Source organism: Somniosus microcephalus, unplaced genomic scaffold, assembly GCF_052327205.1.
Source record: "Somniosus microcephalus isolate GS21.2 unplaced genomic scaffold, FLI_Smic_1.0 unresolved_chr1, whole genome shotgun sequence".
In the NCBI taxonomy this organism is placed as follows: domain Eukaryota; kingdom Metazoa; phylum Chordata; class Chondrichthyes; order Squaliformes; family Somniosidae; genus Somniosus; species Somniosus microcephalus.
Window position 1 is genome coordinate 49,597,276 of NW_028225179.1, and position 19,674 is coordinate 49,616,949.

At 56.6% G+C, this 19,674-nt stretch overlaps 1 long non-coding RNA gene across 1 annotated transcript in view; it reads right to left on the reverse strand.

Annotated features, from left to right (window-relative positions):
• Positions 1 to 219: 219 nt before the first annotated feature.
• LOC147094929 (uncharacterized) overlaps positions 220 to 19,674 on the reverse strand; it is a 33,952-nt gene continuing 14,497 nt past the window's right edge. The window contains exon 3 of the long non-coding RNA XR_015074764.1: positions 220 to 657. This is a non-coding gene — a long non-coding RNA (uncharacterized LOC147094929). The remainder of the gene's footprint in view (positions 658 to 19,674) is intronic.

Below are 19,674 nucleotides of genomic sequence, written 5' to 3' on the forward strand. Positions count from 1 at the left end.
CTTCTTAAACCAACAGAATCCCAAATATTTAACTTTTCCCCTTTACTTAAACTTCTTAAGTAATCTTATCAAGAATGATTTAAAGAGAAATAACAGCTAAAGAACTCTCACACTTACCCAAACTCACAGCACTCTCTGATGCACTGTGACACCCGGTCCCAGAGGGAGAAAGGACAGTTTGTCAAATGCACTGTGACACACAGTCCCAGAGGTGGAAAGGACAGTATATCTAACACACTGACACCCGGTCCCAGAGGGGGAAAGGACAGTGTATCTAACACACTGACACCCGGTCCCAGAGGGAGAAAGGGCAGTGTATCTAATGCACTGTGACACCCAGTCCCAGGGGGGAAAAGACAGTGTAAGTATTTCTCCAGTCTGACCTCTGCTGTCTCTCGCACAGCCTCCCGGACCTTCTGGACCATGTTCTTCATCCTGAAGTCAGAGGTGATGCTGTCACAGTCGAACGGCTGGCGGCACTCAGGACAGAGTTGCCCACATCGGGGTGCCTCCCTCCGGAACCTCTCGATGCAGCAGCGGCAGAAGTTGTGCCCACACCGGAGAGTGATGGGATCGGAGTAAACCTCACAGCAGATGCAACAGGTGAGCTCCTCAGAGAGCCACTGCACACTGACGGATGGGGTGTGAGGAGGGGAACTGCGGAGGGGGCAAGGCAAAGAGTCAGACATCAGGATTTGGACTTGTGGTCCCTCCCCCGGTCTCTCTCCCTCAGTCTCTCTCACCAGTCTCTCTCCCCAGTCTCTCTCTCTCGCTCTCCCAGTCTCTCTCCCCAGTCTCTCCCCCCAGTCTCTCTCCCCCAGTCTCTCTCCCCAGTCTCTCTCTCTTTCTCCCCCAGTCTCTCCCCCCCAGTCTCTCTCCCCCAGTCTCTCTCCCCCAGTCTCTCTCCCCATCACTCTCCCCCAGTCACTCTCCCCCAGTCTCTCTCCCCCAGTCTCTCTCACCCAGTCACTATCCCCTAGTCACTTTCCCCCAGTCTCTCTCCCCCAGTCTCTCTCACCAATCTCTCTCTCCCCCAGTATCTCTCACCCAGAATCTCTCCCCAGTCTCTCTCCCCCAGTCTCTCTCCCCAAGTCCCCCGCCCCCAGTCTCTCTCCCCCAGTCTCTCTCCCCAGTCACTCTCCCCCGTCACTTTCCCCCAATCACTCTCCCCCAGTCTCTCTCACCACTCTCTCTCCCCCAGTCTCTCTCCCCCTACTCTCTCTCCCCAGTCTCTCTCCCCAGTTTCTCTCCCCAGTCTCTCTCCCCCAGTCTCTCTTCCCCAGTCTCACTCCTCCAGTCTCTCTCCCCCAGACTCTCTCCCCAGTCTCTCTCTCCCCCAGTCTCTCTCCCCAGTCTCTCTCCCCCAGTCTCTCTCCACCAGTCTCTCTCCCCCAGTCTCACTCCCCAGTCTCTCTTCCCCAGTCTCTCTCCCCAGTCTCTCTCCCCCAGTCTCTCTCCTCCAATCTGTCTCCCCCAGTTTCTCTCCCTCAGTCTCTCTACCCCAGTCTCTCTCCCCCAGTCTTTCTCTCCCCCAGTTTCTCTCCCCCAGTCTCTCTCTCCCAGTTTCTCTCCCCCAATCTCCCTATCCCAGTCTCTCTCCCCCATTGCTCTCTCCCAGTCTCTCTCCCCCAGTCTCTCTCTCCCCCAGTCTCTCCCCCCCAGTCTCTCTCTCCAGTCTCCCACTCCCCCAGTCTCTCTCCCCTAGTCTCCATCTCCCCTAGTCTCTCTCTCCCCAGTCTCTCTCTCCCCTGGTCTCCCTCTCCCCTAATCTCTCTCTCCCCTAGTCTCTCTCTCCCCTGGTCTACATCTCCCCTAGTCTCTCTCTCCCCTAGTCTCTCTCTACCCCATTCTCTCTCCCACAATCTCTCTCCCCCAGTCTCTCTCCCCAGTCTCTCTCTCCCTAGTATCTCTCACCCAGTCTCTCTCTCGCCAGTCTCTCTCCCCAGTCTCTCTCCCCCAGTCCCCCTCCCCCAGTCTCTCTCCCCCAGTCTCTCTCCCCCAGTCACTCTCCCCCAGTCACTTTCCCCCAGTCACTCTCCCCCAGTCTCTCTCACCATTCTCTCTCCCCAGTCTCTCTCCCCTAGTCTCTCTCCCCCAGTCTCTCTCCCCAGTCTCTCTCCCCAGTCTCTCTCCCCCAGTCTCTCTTCCCCAGTCTCACTCCCCCTGTCTCTCTCCCCCAGATTCTCTCCCCAGTCTCTCTCTCCCCCAGTCTCTCTCCCCAGTCTCTCTCCCCCAGTCTCTCTCCACCAGTCTCTCTCCCCCAGTCTCAATCCCCAATCTCTCTCCCCCAGTCTCTCTCCCCAGTGTCTCCCCCCAGTCTCTCTCCCCCAATCTCTCTCCCCCAGTTTCTCTCCACAGTCTCTCTACACCAGTCTCTCTCCCCCTGTCTCTCTCTCCCCCAATCTCTCTCCCTCAGTCTCTGTCTCTCCCAGTCCCTCTCACCAGTCTCTCTCCCGCAGTCTCTCCCCCCCAGTCTCTCTCCCCCAGTCTCACTCCCCCAGTCTCTCTCCCCGTCACTCTCCCCCAGTCTCTCTCCCCCAGTCACTCTCACCCAGTCACTCTCCCCCAGTCACTTTCCCCCAGTCTCTCTCCCCCAGTCTCTCTCACCAATTTCTCTCTCCCCCAGTATCTCTCACCCAGCCTCTCTCCCCAGTCTCTCTCCCCCAGTCTCTCTCCCCCAGTCCCCCGCCCCCAGTCTCTCTCCCCAGTCTCTCTCCCCAGTCACTCTCCCCCAGTCACTTTCACCCAATCACTCTCCCCCAGTCTCTCTCACCAATCTCTCTCCCCCAGTCTCTCTCCCCCTAGTCTCTCTCCCCCAGTCTCTCTCCCCAGTCTCTCTCCCCAGTCTCTCTCCCCCAGTCTCTCTTCCCCAGTCTCACTCCCCCAGTCTCTCTCCCCCAGTCTCTCTCCCCAGACTCTCTCCCCAGTCTCTCTCTCCCCAGTCTCTCTCCCCAGTCTCTCTCCCCCAGTCTCTCTCCACCAGTTTCTCTCCCCCAGTCTCACTCCCCAGTCTCTCTCCCCAGTCTCTCTCCCCAGTCTCTCTCCCCAATCTCTCTCCCCCAGTTTCTCTCCCCCAGTCTCTCTACCCCAGTCTCTCTCCCCCAGTCTCTCTCTCCCCCAGTTTCTCTCCCCCAGTCTCTCTCTCCCAGTTTCTCTCCCCCAATCTCCCTATCCCAGTCTCACTCCCCCGTCGCTCTCACCCAGTCTCTCTCCCCCAGTCTCTCTCTCCCTCAGTCTCTCTCCTCCAGTCTCTCCCCCCCAGTCTCTCTCTCCTGTCTCCCTCTCCCCCGTCTCTCTCCCCTAGTCTCCATCTCCCCTAGTCTCTCTCTCCCCTAGACTCCCTCTCCCCTGGTCTCCCTCTCCCCTAATCTCTCTCTCCCCTAGTCTACATTTCCCCTAGTCTCTCTCTCCCCTAGTCTCTCTCTACCCCATTCTCTCTCCCCCAGTTTCTCTCCCCCAGTCTCTCTCCCCAGTCTCTCTCTCCCCCAGTATCTCTCACCCATTCTCTCTCCCCAGTCTCTCTCCCCAGTCTCTCTCCCCCAGTCCCCCTCCCCCAGTCTCCCTCCCCCAGTCTCCCTCCCCCAGTCACTCACCCCCAGTCACTTTCCCCCAGTCACTCTCCCCCAGTCTCTCTCACCACTCTCTCTCCCCCAGTCTCTCTCCCCCTAGTCTCTCTCCCCCAGTCTCTCTCCCCAGTCTCTCTCCCCAGTCTCTCTCCCCCAGTCTCTCTTCCCCAGTCTCACTCCCCCAGTCTCTCTCCCCCAGACTCTCTCCCCAGTCTCTCTCTCCCCCAGTCTCTCTCCCCAGTCTCTCTCCCCCAGTCTCTCTCCACCAGTCTCTCTCCCCAGTCTCAATCCCCAATCTCTCTCCCCCAGTCTCTCTCCCCAGTCTCTCTCCCCCAGTCTCTCTCCCCCAATCTCGCTCCCCCAGTTTCACTCCCCCAGTCTCTCTACCCCAGTCTCTCTCCCCCAGTCTCTCTCTCCCCCAGTCTCTCTCCCCTACTTTCTCTCCCCAGTCTCTCTCCCCAGTCTATCTCCCCAGTCTCTCTCCCCCAGTCTCTCTTCCCCAGTCTCACTCCCCCATTCTCTCTCCCCAGACTCTCTCCCCAGTCTCTCCCTCCTCCAGTCTGACTCCCCTGTCTCTCTCCCCCAGTCTCTCTCCAACAGTCTCTCTCCTCCAGTCTAACTCCCCAGTCTCTCTCCCCCAGTCTCTCTCCCCAGTCTCTCTTCCCCCAGTCTCTCTCCCCCAATCTCTCTCCCCCAGTTTCTATACCCCAGTCTCTCTACCCCAGTCTCTCTCCCCCAGTCTCTCTCTCCCCAGTTTCTCTCCCCCAGTCTCTCTCTCCCAGTTTCTCTCCCCCAATCTCCCTATCCCAGTCTCTCTCCCCCAGTCGCTCTCCCCCAGTCTCTCTCCCCCAGTTTCTCCCTCAACAGTCTCTCTCCCCCAGTCTCCCTCTCCCCCAGTCTCTCTCCCCCAGTCTCCATCTCCCCTAGTCTCTCTCTCCCCTAGTCTCTCTCTCCCCTGGTCTCCCTCTCCCCTAATCTCTCTCTCCCCTAGTCTCTCTCTCCCCTGGTCAACATTTCCCCTAGTCTCTCTCTCCCCTAGTCTCTCTCTACCCCATTCTCTCTCCCCCAGTCTCTCTCCCCCAGTCTCTCTCCCCAGTATCTCTCTCCCCCAGCATCTCTCACCCAGTCTCTCTCCCCAGTCTCTCTCCCCCAGTCTCTCTCCCCCGTCACTCTCCCCCGTCACTCTCCCCCAGTCACTCTCCCCCAGTCTCTCTCTCTCAGTCACTCTCCCCCAGTCTCTCTCACCACTCTCTCTCCCCCAGTCTCTCTCCCCCTAGTCTCTCTCCCCCAGTCTCTCTCCCCAGTCTCAATCCCCAATCTCTCTCCCCCAGTCTCTCTCCCCAGTCTCTCTCCCCCAGTCTCTCTCCCCCAATCTCGCTCCCCCAGTTTCTCTCCCCCAGTCTCTCTACCCCAGTCTCTCTCCCCCAGTCTCTCTCTCCCCCAGTCTCTCTCCCCCTACTCTCTCTCCCCAGTCTCTCTCCCCAGTCTCTCTCCCCAGTAGTCTCTCTCCACCAGTCTCTCTCCCCAGTCTCAATCCCCAATCTCTCTCCCCCAGTCTCTCTCCCCAGTCTCTCTCCCCCAGTCTCTCTCCCCCAATCTCGCTCCCCCAGTTTCACTCCCCCAGTCTCTCTACCCCAGTCTCTCTCCCCCAGTCTCTCTCTCCCCCAGTCTCTCTCCCCTACTTTCTCTCCCCAGTCTCTCTCCCCAGTCTATCTCCCCAGTCTCTCTCCCCCAGTCTCTCTTCCCCAGTCTCACTCCCCCATTCTCTCTCCCCCAGACTCTCTCCCCAGTCTCTCCCTCCTCCAGTCTGACTCCCCTGTCTCTCTCCCCCAGTCTCTCTCCAACAGTCTCTCTCCTCCAGTCTAACTCCCCAGTCTCTCTCCCCCAGTCTCTCTCCCCAGTCTCTCTCCCCCAGTCTCTCTCCCCCAATCTCTCTCCCCCAGTTTCTATACCCCAGTCTCTCTACCCCAGTCTCTCTCCCCCAGTCTCTCTCTCCCCAGTTTCTCTCCCCCAGTCTCTCTCTCCCAGTTTCTCTCCCCCAATCTCCCTATCCCAGTCTCTCTCCCCCAGTCGCTCTCCCCCAGTCTCTCTCCCCCAGTTTCTCCCTCAACAGTCTCTCTCCCCCAGTCTCCCTCTCCCCCAGTCTCTCTCCCCCAGTCTCCATCTCCCCTATTCTCTCTCTCCCCTAGTCTCTCTCTCCCCTGGTCTCCCTCTCCCCTAATCTCTCTCTCCCCTAGTCTCTCTCTCCCCTGGTCAACATTTCCCCTAGTCTCTCTCTCCCCTAGTCTCTCTCTACCCCATTCTCTCTCCCCCAGTCTCTCTCCCCCAGTCTCTCTCCCCAGTATCTCTCTCCCCCAGCATCTCTCACCCAGTCTCTCTCCCCAGTCTCTCTCCCCCAGTCTCTCTCCCCCGTCACTCTCCCCCGTCACTCTCCCCCAGTCACTCTCCCCCAGTCTCTCTCTCTCAGTCACTCTCACCCAGTCACTCTCCCCCAGTCACTTTCCCCCAGTCTCTCTCCCCCAGTCTCTCTCACCAATTTCTCTCTCCCCCAGTATCGCTCACCCAGTCTCTCTCCCCAGTCTCTCTCCCCCAGTCTCTCTCCCCCAGTCCCCCGCTCCAGTCTCTCTCCTCAGTCTCTCTCCCCAGTCACTCTCCCCCAGTCACTTTCCCCCAATCACTCTTCCCCAGTCTCTCTCACCACTCTCTCTCCCCCAGTCTCTCTCCCCCTAGTCTCTCTCCCCCAGTCTCTCTCCCCAGTCTCTCTCCCCAGTCTCTCTCCCCCAGTCTCTCTTCCCCAGTCTCACTCCCCCAGTCTCTCTCCCCCAGACTCTCTCCCCAGTCTCTCTCCCCCAGTCTCTCTCCCCCAGTCTCTCTCCCCAGTCTCACTCCCCCAATCTCTCTCCCCCAGTTTCTCTCCCGCAGTCTCTCTACCCCAGTCTCTCTCCCCCATCTCTCTCTCCCCCAGTCTCCCTCACAGTCTCTCTCTCCCAGTTTCTCTCCCCCAATCTCCCTATCCCAGTCTCTCTCCCCCGTCACTCTCTCCCAGTCTCTCTCCCCCAGTCTCTCTCTCCCCCAGTCTCTCTCCCCCAGTCTCTCCCCCCCAGTCTCTCTCTCCAGTCTCCCTCTATCCCAGTCTCTCTCCCCTAGTCTCCATCTCCCCTAGTCTCTCTCTCCCCTAGTCTCTCTCTCCCCTGGTCTCCCTCGCCCCAATCTCTCTCTTCCCTAGTCTCTCTCTCCCCTGGTCTACATCTCCCCTAGTCTCTCTCTCCCCTGGTCTCTCTCTACCCCATTCTCTCTCCCCCAGTCTCTCTCCCCCTGTCTCTCTCCCCAGTCTCTCTCTCCCCCAGTAGCTCTCACCCATTCTCTCTCCCCAGTCTCTCTCCCCAGTCTCTCTCCCCCAGTCCCCCTCCCCCAGTCTCTCTCCCCCAGTCTCTCTCCCCAGTCACTCTCCCCCGTCACTTTCCCCCGTCACTCTCCCCCAGTCTCTCTCACCACTCTCTCTCCCCCAGTCTCTCTCCCCCTAGTCTCTCTCCCCCAGTCTCTCTCCCCAGTCTCTCTCCCCAGTCTCTCTCCCCCAGTCTCTCTTCCGCAGTCTCACTCCCCCAGTCTCTCTCTCCCCAGTCTCTCTCCCCCAGTCTCTCTCCACCAATCTCTCTCCCCAGTCTCTCTCCCCAGTCTCTCTCCCCAGTCTCTCTCCCCCAATCTCTCTCCCCCAGTTTCCCTCCCCCAGTCTCTCTACCCCAGTCTCTCTCCCCCAGTCTCTCTCTCCCCCAGTCTCTCTCCCCCTAGTCTCTCTTCCCCAGTCTCTCTCCCCAGTCTCTCTCCCCAGTCTCTCTCCCCCAGTCTCTCTTCCCCAGTCTCACTCCCCCATTCTCTCTCCCCCAGACTCTCTCCCCAGTCTCTCTCTCCCCCAGTCTCACTCCCCAGTCTCTCTCCCCCAGTCTCTCTCCAACAGTCTCTCTCCCCCAATCTCACTCCCCAGTCTCTCTCCCCCAGTCTCTCTCCCCAATCTCTCTCCCCCAGTTTCTATACCCAAGTCTCTCTACCCCAGTCACTCTCCACCAGTCTCTCTCTCCCCAGTTTCTCTCCCCCTGTCTCTCTCTCCCAGTTTCTCTCCCCCAATCTCCCTATCCCAGTCTCTCTCCCCCAGTCGCTCTCTCCCAGTCTCTCTCCCCCAGTTTCTCCCTCCCCCAGTCGCTCTCCCCCAATCTCTCTCCCCCAGTCTCTCTCTCCAGTCTCCCTCTCCCCCAGTCTCTCTCCCCTAGTCTCCATCTCCCCTAGTCTCTCTCTCCCCTAGTCTCTCTCTCCCCTGGTCTCCCTCTCCCCTAATCTCTCTCTCCCCTAGTCTCTCTCTCCCCTGGTCTACATTTCCCCTAGTCTCTCTCTCCCCTAGACTCTCTCTACCCCAGTCTCTCTCCCCAGTCTCTCTCCCCAGTCTCTCTCCCCCAGTCTCTCTTCCCCAGTCTCACTCCCCCAGTCTCTCTCCCCCAGACTCTCTCCCCAGTCTCTCTCTCCCCAGTCTCTATCCCCAGTCTCTCTCCCCCAGTCTCTCTCCACCAGTCTCTCTCCCCCAGTCTCACTCCCCAGTCTCTCTCCCCAGTCTCTCTCCCCAGTCTCTCTCCCCAGTCTCTCTCCCCAATCTCTCTCCCCAGTTTCTCTCCCCCAGTCTCTCTACCCCAGTCTCTCTCCCCCAGTCTCTCTCTCCCCCAGTTTCTCTCCCCCAGCCTCTCTCTCCCAGTTTCTCTCCCCCAATCTCCCTATCCCAGTCTCTCTCCCCCGTCGCTCTCACCCAGTCTCTCTCCCCCAGTCTCTCTCTCCCCCAGTCTCTCTCCCCCAGTCTCTCTCCCCCAGTCTCTCTCTCCTGTCTCCCTCTCCCCCGTCTCTCTCCCCTAGTCTCCATCTCCCCTAGTCTCTCTCTCCCCTAGACTCCCTCTCCCCTGGTCTCCCTCACCCCTAATCTCTCTCTCCCCTAGTCTCTCTCTCCCCTGGTCTACATTTCCCCTAGTCTCTCTCTCCCCTAGTCTCTCTCTACCCCATTCTCTCTCCCCCAGTCTCTCTCCCCCAGTCTCTCTCCCCAGTCTCTCTCTCCCCCAGTATCTCTCACCCATTCTCTCTCCCCAGTCTCTCTCCCCAGTCTCTCTCCCCCAGTCCCCCTCCCCCAGTCTCCCTCCCCCAGTCTCCCTCCCCCAGTCACTCACCCCCAGTCACTTTCCCCCAGTCACTCTCCCCCAGTCTCTCTCACCACTCTCTCTCCCCCAGTCTCTCTCCCCCTAGTCTCTCTCCCCCAGTCTCTCTCCCCAGTCTCTCTCCCCAGTCTCTCTCCCCCAGTCTCTCTTCCCCAGTCTCACTCCCCCAGTCTCTCTCCCCCAGACTCTCTCCCCAGTCTCTCTCTCCCCCAGTCTCTCTCCCCAGTCTCTCTCCCCCAGTCTCTCTCCCCAGTCTCAATCCCCAATCTCTCTCCCCCAGTCTCTCTCCCCAGTCTCTCTCCCCCAGTCTCTCTCCCCCAATCTCGCTCCCCCAGTTTCTCTCCCCCAGTCTCTCTACCCCAGTCTCTCTCCCCCAGTCTCTCTCTCCCCCAGTCTCTCTCCCCCTACTCTCTCTCCCCAGTCTCTCTCCCCAGTCTCTCTCCCCAGTCTCTCTCCCCCAGTCTCTCTTCCCCAGTCTCACTCCCCCATTCTTTCTCCCCCAGACTCTCTCCCCAGTCTCTCCCTCCTCCAGTCTGACTCCCCTGTCTCTCTCCCCCAGTCTCTCTCCAACAGTCTCTCTCCTCCAGTCTCACTCCCCAGTCTCTCTCCCCCAGTCTCTCTCCCCAGTCTCTCTCCCCCAGTCTCTCTCCCCCAATCTCTCTCCCCCAGTTTCTATACCCCAGTCTCTCTACCCCAGTCTCTCTCCCCCAGTCTCTCTCTCCCCAGTTTCTCTCCCCCAGTCTCTCTCTCCCAGTTTCTCTCCCCCAATCTCCCTATCCCAGTCTCTCTCCCCCAGTCGCTCTCCCCCAGTCTCTCTCCCCCAGTTTCTCCCTCAACAGTCTCTCTCCCCCAGTCTCCCTCTCCCCCAGTCTCTCTCCCCCAGTCTCCATCTCCCCTAGTCTCTCTCTCCCCTAGTCTCTCTCTCCCCTGGTCTCCCTCTCCCCTAATCTCTCTCTCCCCTAGTCTCTCTCTCCCCTGGTCAACATTTCCCCTAGTCTCTCTCTCCCCTAGTCTCTCTCTACCCCATTCTCTCTCCCCCAGTCTCTCTCCCCCAGTCTCTCTCCCCAGTATCTCTCTCCCCCAGCATCTCTCACCCAGTCTCTCTCCCCAGTCTCTCTCCCCCAGTCTCTCTCCCCCGTCACTCTCCCCCGTCACTCTCCCCCAGTCACTCTCCCCCAGTCTCTCTCTCTCAGTCACTCTCACCCAGTCGCTCTCCCCCAGTCACTTTCCCCCAGTCTCTCTCCCCCAGTCTCTCTCACCAATTTCTCTCTCCCCCAGTATCGCTCACCCAGTCTCTCTCCCCAGTCTCTCTCCCCCAGTCTCTCTCCCCCAGTCCCCCGCTCCAGTCTCTCTCCTCAGTCTCTCTCCCCAGTCACTCTCCCCCAGTCACTTTCCCCCAATCACTCTTCCCCAGTCTCTCTCACCACTCTCTCTCCCCCAGTCTCTCTCCCCCTAGTCTCTCTCCCCCAGTCTCTCTCCAAAGTCTCTCTCCCCAGTCTCTCTCCCCCAGTCTCTCTTCCCCAGTCTCACTCCCCCAGTCTCTCTCCCCCAGACTCTCTCCCCAGTCTCTCTCCCCCAGTCTCTCTCCCCCAGTCTCTCTCCCCAGTCTCACTCCCCCAATCTCTCTCCCCCAGTTTCTCTCCCGCAGTCTCTCTACCCCAGTCTCTCTCCCCCATCTCTCTCTCCCCCAGTCTCCCTCACAGTCTCTCTCTCCCAGTTTCTCTCCCCCAATCTCCCTATCCCAGTCTCTCTCCCCCGTCGCTCTCTCCCAGTCTCTCTCCCCCAGTCTCTCTCTCCCCCAGTCTCTCTCCCCCAGTCTCTCCCCCCCAGTCTCTCTCTCCAGTCTCCCTCTATCCCAGTCTCTCTCCCCTAGTCTCCATCTCCCCTAGTCTCTCTCTCCCCTAGTCTCTCTCTCCCCTGATCTCCCTCGCCCCTAATCTCTCTCTTCCCTAGTCTCTCTCTCCCCTGGTCTACATCTCCCCTAGTCTCTCTCTCCCCTGGTCTCTCTCTACCCCATTCTCTCTCCCCCAGTCTCTCTCCCCCAGTCTCTCTCCCCAGTCTCTCTCTCCCCCAGTAGCTCTCACCCATTCTCTCTCCCCAGTCTCTCTCCCCAGTCTCTCTCCCCCAGTCCCCCTCCCCCAGTCTCTCTCCCCCAGTCTCTCTCCCCAGTCACTCTCCCCCGTCACTTTCCCCCAGTCACTCTCCCCCAGTCTCTCTCACCACTCTCTCTCCCCCAGTCTCTCTCCCCCTAGTCTCTCTCCCCCAGTCTCTCTCCCCAGTCTCTCTCCCCAGTCTCTCTCCCCCAGTCTCTCTTCCGCAGTCTCACTCCCCCAGTCTCTCTCCCCCAGACTCTCTCCCCAGTCTCTCTCTCCCCAGTCTCTCTCCCCAGTCTCTCTCTCCCCCAGTTTCTCTCCCCCAGCCTCTCTCTCCCAGTTTCTCTCCCCCAATCTCCCTATCCCAGTCTCTCTCCCCCGTCGCTCTCACCCAGTCTCTCTCCCCCAGTCTCTCTCTCCCCCAGTCTCTCTCCCCCAGTCTCTCTCCCCCAGTCTCTCTCTCCTGTCTCCCTCTCCCCCGTCTCTCTCCCCTAGTCTCCATCTCCCCTAGTCTCTCTCTCCCCTAGACTCCCTCTCCCCTGGTCTCCCTCTCCCCTAATCTCTCTCTCCCCTAGTCTCTCTCTCCCCTGGTCTACATTTCCCCTAGTCTCTCTCTCCCCTAGTCTCTCTCTACCCCATTCTCTCTCCCCCAGTCTCTCTCCCCCAGTCTCTCTCCCCAGTCTCTCTCTCCCCCAGTATCTCTCACCCATTCTCTCTCCCCAGTCTCTCTCCCCAGTCTCTCTCCCCCAGTCCCCCTCCCCCAGTCTCCCTCCCCCAGTCTCCCTCCCCCAGTCACTCACCCCCAGTCACTTTCCCCCAGTCACTCTCCCCCAGTCTCTCTCACCACTCTCTCTCCCCCAGTCTCTCTCCCCCTAGTCTCTCTCCCCCAGTCTCTCTCCCCAGTCTCTCTCCCCAGTCTCTCTCCCCCAGTCTCTCTTCCCCAGTCTCACTCCCCCAGTCTCTCTCCCCCAGACTCTCTCCCCAGTCTCTCTCTCCCCCAGTCTCTCTCCCCAGTCTCTCTCCCCCAGTCTCTCTCCCCAGTCTCAATCCCCAATCTCTCTCCCCCAGTCTCTCTCCCCAGTCTCTCTCCCCCAGTCTCTCTCCCCCAATCTCGCTCCCCCAGTTTCTCTCCCCCAGTCTCTCTACCCCAGTCTCTCTCCCCCAGTCTCTCTCTCCCCCAGTCTCTCTCCCCCTACTCTCTCTCCCCAGTCTCTCTCCCCAGTCTCTCTCCCCCAGTCTCTCTTCCCCAGTCTCACTCCCCCATTCTCTCTCCCCCAGACTCTCTCCCCAGTCTCTCCCTCCTCCAGTCTGACTCCCCTGTCTCTCTCCCCCAGTCTCTCTCCAACAGTCTCTCTCCTCCAGTCTCACTCCCCAGTCTCTCTCCCCCAGTCTCTCTCCCCAGTCTCTCTCCCCCAGTCTCTCTCCCCCAATCTCTCTCCCCCAGTTTCTATACCCCAGTCTCTCTACCCCAGTCTCTCTCCCCCAGTCTCTCTCTCCCCAGTTTCTCTCCCCCAGTCTCTCTCTCCCAGTATCTCTCCCCCAATCTCCCTATCCCAGTCTCTCTCCCCCAGTCGCTCTCCCCCAGTCTCTCTCCCCCAGTTTCTCCCTCCCCAGTCTCTCTCCCCCAGTCTCCCTCTCCCCCAGTCTCTCTCCCCTAGTCTCCATCTCCCCTAGTCTCTCTCTCCCCTAGTCTCTCTCTCCCCTGGTCTCCCTCTCCCCTAATCTCTCTCTCCCCTAGTCTCTCTCTCCCCTGGTCTACATTTCCCCTAGTCTCTCTCTCCCCTAGTCTCTCTCTACCCCATTCTCTCTCCCCCAGTCTCTCTCCCCCAGTCTCTCTCCCCAGTATCTCTCTCCCCCAGCATCTCTCACCCAGTCTCTCTCCCCAGTCTCTCTCCCCCAGTCTCTCTCCCCCGTCACTCTCCCCCGTCACTCTCCCCCAGTCACTTTCCCCCAGTCTCTCTCTCTCAGTCACTCTCACCCAGTCACTCTCCCCCAGTCACTTTCCCCCAGTCTCTCTCCCCCAGTCTCTCTCACCAATTTATCTCTCCCCCAGTATCTCTCACCCAGTCTCTCTCCCCAGTCTCTCTCCCCCAGTCTCTCTCCCCCAGTCCCCCGCTCCAGTCTCTCTCCTCAGTCTCTCTCCCCAGTCACTCTCCCCCAGTCACTTTCCCCCAATCACTCTCCCCCAGTCTCTCTCACCACTCTCTCTCCCCCAGTCTCTCTCCCCCTAGTCTCTCTCCCCCAGTCTCTCTCCCCAGTCTCTCTCCCCAGTCTCTCTCCCCCAGTCTCTCTTCCCCAGTCTCACTCCCCCAGTCTCTCTCCCCCAGACTCTCTCCCCAGTCTCTCTCCCCCAGTCTCTCTCCCCCAGTCTCTCTCCACAGTCTCTCTCCCCCAATCTCTCTCCCCCAGTTTCTCTCCCGCAGTCTCTCTACCCCAGTCTCTCTCCCCCATCTCTCTCTCCCCCAGTCTCCCTCACAGTCTCTCTCTCCCAGTTTCTCTCCCCCAATCTCCCTATCCCAGTCTCTCTCCCCCGTCGCTCTCTCCCAGTCTCTCTCCCCCAGTCTCTCTCTCCCCCAGTCTCTCTTCCCCCAGTCTCTCCCCCCCAGTCTCTCTCTCCAGTCTCCCTCTCCCCCAGTCTCTCTCCCCTAGTCTCCATCTCCCCTAGTCTCTCTCTCCCCTAGTCTCTCTCTCCCCTGGTCTCCCTCGCCCCTAATCTCTCTCTTCCCTAGTCTCTCTCTCCCCTGGTCTACATCTCCCCTAGTCTCTCTCTCCCCTGGTCTCTCTCTACCCCATTCTCTCTCCCCCAGTCTCTCTCCCCCAGTCTCTCTCCCCAGTCTCTCTCTCCCGCAGTAGCTCTCACCCATTCTCTCTCCCCAGTCTCTCTCCCCAGTCTCTCTCCCCCAGTCCCCCTCCCCCAGTCTCTCTCCCCCAGTCTCTCTCCCCAGTCACTCTCCCCCAGTCACTTTCCCCCAGTCACTCTCCCCCAGTCTCTCTCACCACTCTCTCTCCCCCAGTCTCTCTCCCCCTAGTCTCTCTCCCCCAGTCTCTCTCCCCAGTCTCTCTCCCCCAGTCTCACTTCCGCAGTCTCACTCCCCCAGTCTCTCTCCCCCAGACTCTCTCCCCAGTCTCTCTCTCCCCAGTCTCTCCCCCAGTCTCTCTCCACCAATCTCTCTCCCCAGTCTCTCTCCCCAGTCTCTCTCCCCCAGTCTCTCTCCCCCAATCTCTCTCCCCCAGTTTCCCTCCCCCAGTCTCTCTACCCCAGTCTCTCTCCCCCAGTCTCTCTCTCCCCCAGTCTCTCTCCCCCTAGTCTCTCTTCCCCAGTCTCTCTCCCCAGTCTCTCTCCCCAGTCTCTCTCCCCCAGTCTCTCTTCCCCAGTCTCACTCCCCCATTCTCTCTTCCCCAGACTCTCTCCCCAGTCTCTCTCTCCCCCAGTCTCACTCCCCAGTCTCTCTCCCCCAGTCTCTCTCCAACAGTCTCTCTCCCCCAATCTCACTCCCCAGTCTCTCTCCCCCAGTCTCTCTCCCCAATCTCTCTCCCCCAGTTTCTATACCCAAGTCTCTCTACCCCAGTCACTCTCCACCAGTCTCTCTCTCCCCAGTTTCTCTCTCCCAGTCTCTCTCTCCCAGTTTCTCTCCCCCAATCTCCCTATCCCAGTCTCTCTCCCCCAGTCGCTCTCTCCCAGTCTCTCTCCCCCAGTTTCTCCCTCCCCCAGTCTCTCTCCCCCAATCTCTCTCCCCCAGTCTCTCTCTCCAGTCTCCCTCTCCCCCAGTCTCTCTCCCCTAGTCTCCATCTCCCCTAGTCTCTCTCTCCCCTAGTCTCTCTCTCCCCTGGTCTCCCTCTCCCCTAATCTCTCTCTCCCCTAGTCTCTCTCTCCCCTGGTCTACATTTCCCCTAGTCTCTCTCTCCCCTAGTCTCTCTCTACCCCATTCTCTCTCCCCCAGTCTCTCTCCCCCAGTCTCTCTCCCCAGTCTCTCTCTCCCCCAGCATCTCTCACCCAGTCTCTCTCCCCAGTCTCTCTCCCCCAGTCTCTCTCCCCCGTCCCCCTCCCCCAGTCTCTCTCCCCCAGCCTCTCTCCCCCAGTCACTCTCCCCCAGTCACTTTCCCCCAGTCACTCTCCCCCAGTCTCTCTCACCACTCTATCTCCCCCAGTCTCTCTCCCCCTAGTCTCTCTCCCCCAGTCTCTCTCCCCAGTCTCTCTCCCCAGTCTCTCTCCCCCAGTCTCTCTTCCCCAGTCTCACTCCCCCAGTCTCTCTCCCCCAGACTCTCTCCCCAGTCTCTCTCTCCCCCAGTCTCTCTCCACAGTCTCTCTCAATTCACAATTCACAATTCAAATCGCTTTATTGGCATGATAAGGTACATCTTATGTTGCCAAAGCATCAAAATACATTTATGGTTGAACACATAAACGCGATTCTATTCATACAGTTTATAAATATACATTCGCCTTGTTTGTATATATTCTTGTCTTAGTTTACTGGTTGTCCCTCTGTTCATGGCAAGCTGTAACATAGTGTGCCGCCAGTGTTACACAGCTTCTCTCCTCCCCCAGTAGGAAAGGGAGTTTTTGGTTGTCATTCAGATTTCTGAATTCAGGGCATATTTGGGAGAATTTTTGGTAGAAATTCTCCCTGATGTCCTGATATTTTCCACAGGCTGTGAGGAAGTGCATCTCTGTCTCAACTACTCCCAGACTGCAGTGAGAGCATATCCTGTCTTCTCTTGGCAGCCTGGTCTGCCTGTGTCTGCCTTTTTCGATCGCTAGGCTATGTTCGCTAAGTCTGTACCTTGTCAAGGTTCTTCTCAGTTTCTCTCCACCAGTCTCTCTCCCCCAGTCTCACTCCCCAGTCTCTCTCCCCCTGTCTCTCTCCCCCAGACTCTCTCCCCAGTCTCTCTCCCCTAGTCTCTCCCCCCAGTCTCTCTCCCCCAGTCTCTCTCCCCCAATCTCTCTCCCCAGTTTCTCTCCCCCAGTCTCTCTACCCCAGTCTCTCTCCCCCAGTCCCTCTCTCCCCCAGTTTCTCTCCCCCTGTCTCTCTCTCCCAGTTTCTCTCCCCCAATCTCTCTATCCCAGTCTCTCTCCCCCAGTCGCTCTCTCCCAGTCTCTCTCCCCCAGTCTCTTTCTCCCCCAGTCTCTCTCCCCCAGTCTCTCTCCCCCAATCTCTCTCCCCAGTCTCCCTCTCCCCCAGGCTCTCTCCCCTAGTCTCCATCTCCCCTTGTCTCTCTCTCCCCTAGTCTCTCTCTCCCCTGGTCTCCCTCTCCCCTAATCTCTCTCTCCCCTAGTCTCTCTCTCCCCTAGTCTACATCTCCCCTAGTCTCTCTCTCCCCTAGTCTCTCTCTACCCCATTCTCTCTTCCCCAGTCTCTCTCCCCCAGTCTCTCTCCCCCAGTCTCTCTCTCCCCTAGTCTCTCTCTCCCCCAGTCTCTCTCCCCAGTCTCTCTACCACAGTCTCTCTACCCCAGTATCTCTCCCCCAGTCTCTCTCTCCTATTCTCCCTCTCCCCTAGTCTCCATCTCCCTAGTCTCTCTCTCCACTAGTCTCTCTCTCCCCTAGTCTCTCTCTCCCCCAGTCTCTCTCCTCAGTCTCTCTCCCCCAGTCTCTCTCCCAGTCTCTCTCCCGAGTCTCTCTCCCCAGTCTCTCTCCCCCAGTCTCTCTCCCCAGTCTCTCTCCCCCAGTCTCTCCCCCCAGTCTCTCTCCTCAGTCTCTCTCCCCCAGTCTCTCTCCCAGTCTCTCTCCCCAGACTCTTTCCCCAGTCTCTCTCACCAGTCTCTCTCCCCAGTCTCTCTCCCCCAGTCTCTCTCCCCCAGTCTCTCCCACAATCTCTCTCACCAGTCTCTCTCCCCCAGTCTCTCTCCCCCAGTCTCTCTCCCCCAGTCTCTCTCCCTAGTCTCTCTCCCCCAGTCTCTCTCCCCCAATCTCACTCCCCCATCTCACTCCCCCAGTCTCTCCCCCCAGTCAATTCAATTCAATTCAAATTGCTTTATTGGCATGACAAGGTACATCTTATGTTGCCAAAGCACTGATAAAACATTTATGGTTGAACACATAAACGCAGATCTATCCATACAGTGTATAAACAAATATATCCCTGTGTGTATAAATATACACTCATATAATATGCATATAATCTTTTCTTAGGTTTAATGGTTGTCCCTCTGCTTATGGCAAGCTGTAACATAGTTTGCCACTAAAGTTACGCAATTTCTCTGTTCCCCTAATAGATATGGGAGTTTTTGGTCATCATTCAAACATTTGAATTCAGGGCATATTTTTATGAATTTTGGGTAGGAAATCCCCCTTATGCCCTGATAGTTTCCACAAGCTGCGAGGAAGTGCATCTCTGTCTCCACCACTCCCTGACTGCAGTGAGAGCATATCCTATCCTCTCTTGGCAGCCAGGTCTGCCTGTGTCTGCCTTTTTTGATGGCCAGGCTATGCTCACTAAGTCTTTACATAGTCAAGGTTTTTCTCCATTTGCTATCTTTTACCATGGTCAGGTATTCAGCCATGGTGTATTGTCTGTTTAGGGCCAAGTAGCAATCGAGTTTGTTTTGGGTTTTTGTTGTTTCTGTCCAATAGGTCAGATATTTTTCCTTTTGTTTAGTAACAATTGTGTTGGGTCGAATTCTGTGTGCTACAATGTCACTGTCCTGGAGCTGGTTATTATTAGTGGTGTTAGTAGTTACTTCACTGAGTCCCAGGACTAGTTGACTGAGGGTATTCTTCTTTATGATCCTCTCTTGGCATTTCAGGGCTTCATAATGATAGCAGTGGGGGTTGCTCATTTTTAGGTGTTTCCAAAATTTGGTGGCTCTTTTTTGGATATTAATTAGTAGTGGATATTGGCCTAGTTCTGCCCTGCATGCATTGTTTGCGGTTTTCCTCTGAGTCTGGAGGATAGTTTTACAGAATTCTGCATGTAGGATCTCAATTGGGTGTTTGTCCCATTTTGCAAATTCTTTTTGTGTTAGCGGACCCCACACCTCACTGCTATAGAGTGCAATTGGTTCAATTATTGATTTAAAATTTTTGACCCAAATGCCAATTGGGATTTCTATTTGGATTGACTTTTTAATGGCATAGAAGGCCCTTTTTGCTTTCTCTTTCAGATCATTCACAGCCAGATGAAAATTTTCCATAGAACTGATTTTTAAGCCTAAGTATGTGTAGTTTGTAGTTTGTTCAATTTTAGTTGTTCCTGGTGTGAAATTTATTCTGGGTCCCTGATGTCTGGGTCTTTGCTGGAACACAAGAACTTTGGTTTTTTGGGGGTTTATTGTCAGGGCCCAGGTCTGACAGAACGACTCTAGCAGATCCAGGTTCTGCTGTTGACCCTCCTCAGTTGGTGAGAGCAGAACCAGGTCATCTGCATAGAGGAGGAATTTAACCTTGGAGTCATATAGGGCGAGGCCAGGTGCTGTAGATTGTTCAAGTAGTTTTGCCAATTCATTTATGTAAATATTAAAGAGTGTCGGTGAGATGGGCGAGCCCTGTGCCACGCCACACCCCTGTGAGAAGTATTTTGTTTGTTTGTCTCCAATTTTAACTGCACATTTATTGTTTTTATACATTGATTTAATTACATCATATGTTTTTCCCCCTACACCACTTTCAATAAGTTTCAAGAATAGACCGTCGTGCCAAATAGAATCGAAAGCCTTCTGGAAATCTATAAAGCAGGCAAAAATTTTGCTTTTGTTTTGGTGAACATGTTTGTCAATTAGCGTGTGTAGGTTGAAGATATGATCCGATGTTCTATAATTTGGTAAGAATCCAATTTGGCTTTTACTCAAGACATTGTGCTCCTCAAGGAAGTTTATAAGTCTTTGGTTTATGATACAACAGAATACCTTCCCCAGGTTACTGTTCACACAGATGCCTCGATAGTAATTTGGGTCAACTTTGTCTCCACTTTTGTATATTGTAAAGTCCGTGCCTCAATAATACACGGACTTCGGGAGAACAGTTTAACAGGTACTTTACTGAACAGGAGGGCAACGTCAGACTGAAATACAGAAGCCTGCCTAGGGCCTTTTATACAGGGGTGGTCACTGCCGGTACTGCAGTCTAAAACCAGTTCTTCCCTTAAAGGTACATACACAACAATTCCTCCCCTTTTAGATAAACAGTACATAACATTCATTTAACAACGAAATAATAACTAATTACAACTTTCTGGATATTATATACATCAACTGAAATAATCATTTATAAGTTCAGTCTTTGAGGAGGCTTCCTGATCCTGACTGGATAGCGCCTTTCTTGAGTATCCTGTTCTTGCGGCGAAGCTGATTCTGGTTCATGGTCACTGGTTGGGTCGTCAGCTTCCAATACCACTGCTTCTGAGGTAGACGCAATCTGTACTTCAGGTTGATTACCAGGTGCACCTTCTCGTGGCACGGGTTTGGCTTGTTCCTGTGACTCTAGAATCTGGTCAGCATGGCGCCTCACAATGCTCTCTCCAACGTCCACTGTGTACATTAGTGGTCCCTGCTGTGTGCATATCATTCCTGGCTGCCATTATTCTGTTCGGTAGTCGCGGGCCAAGACTGGTTGCCCTACCTTGAAGCTCCGGGTTGGCTTCTCATTTATGTGCTGGAATTGCTTATCCTCAACATCTCGTCTTATGTTTGGTTTGAGCAAATCCAGGCGACATCTTAGCCTTCGGTTGAAGAGCATTACGGCTGGAGCTTGGTTGGTTACTGCATGTGTCGCATTCTGGTAAGCAAACAAGAAACTACCCACCTTGTGTTGTAGTGGTATGTCGTCATTATACATTGCTTTATGGCCTTTTTAAAGGTCTGAACAAACCTCTCAGCCAATCCATTTGTGGCT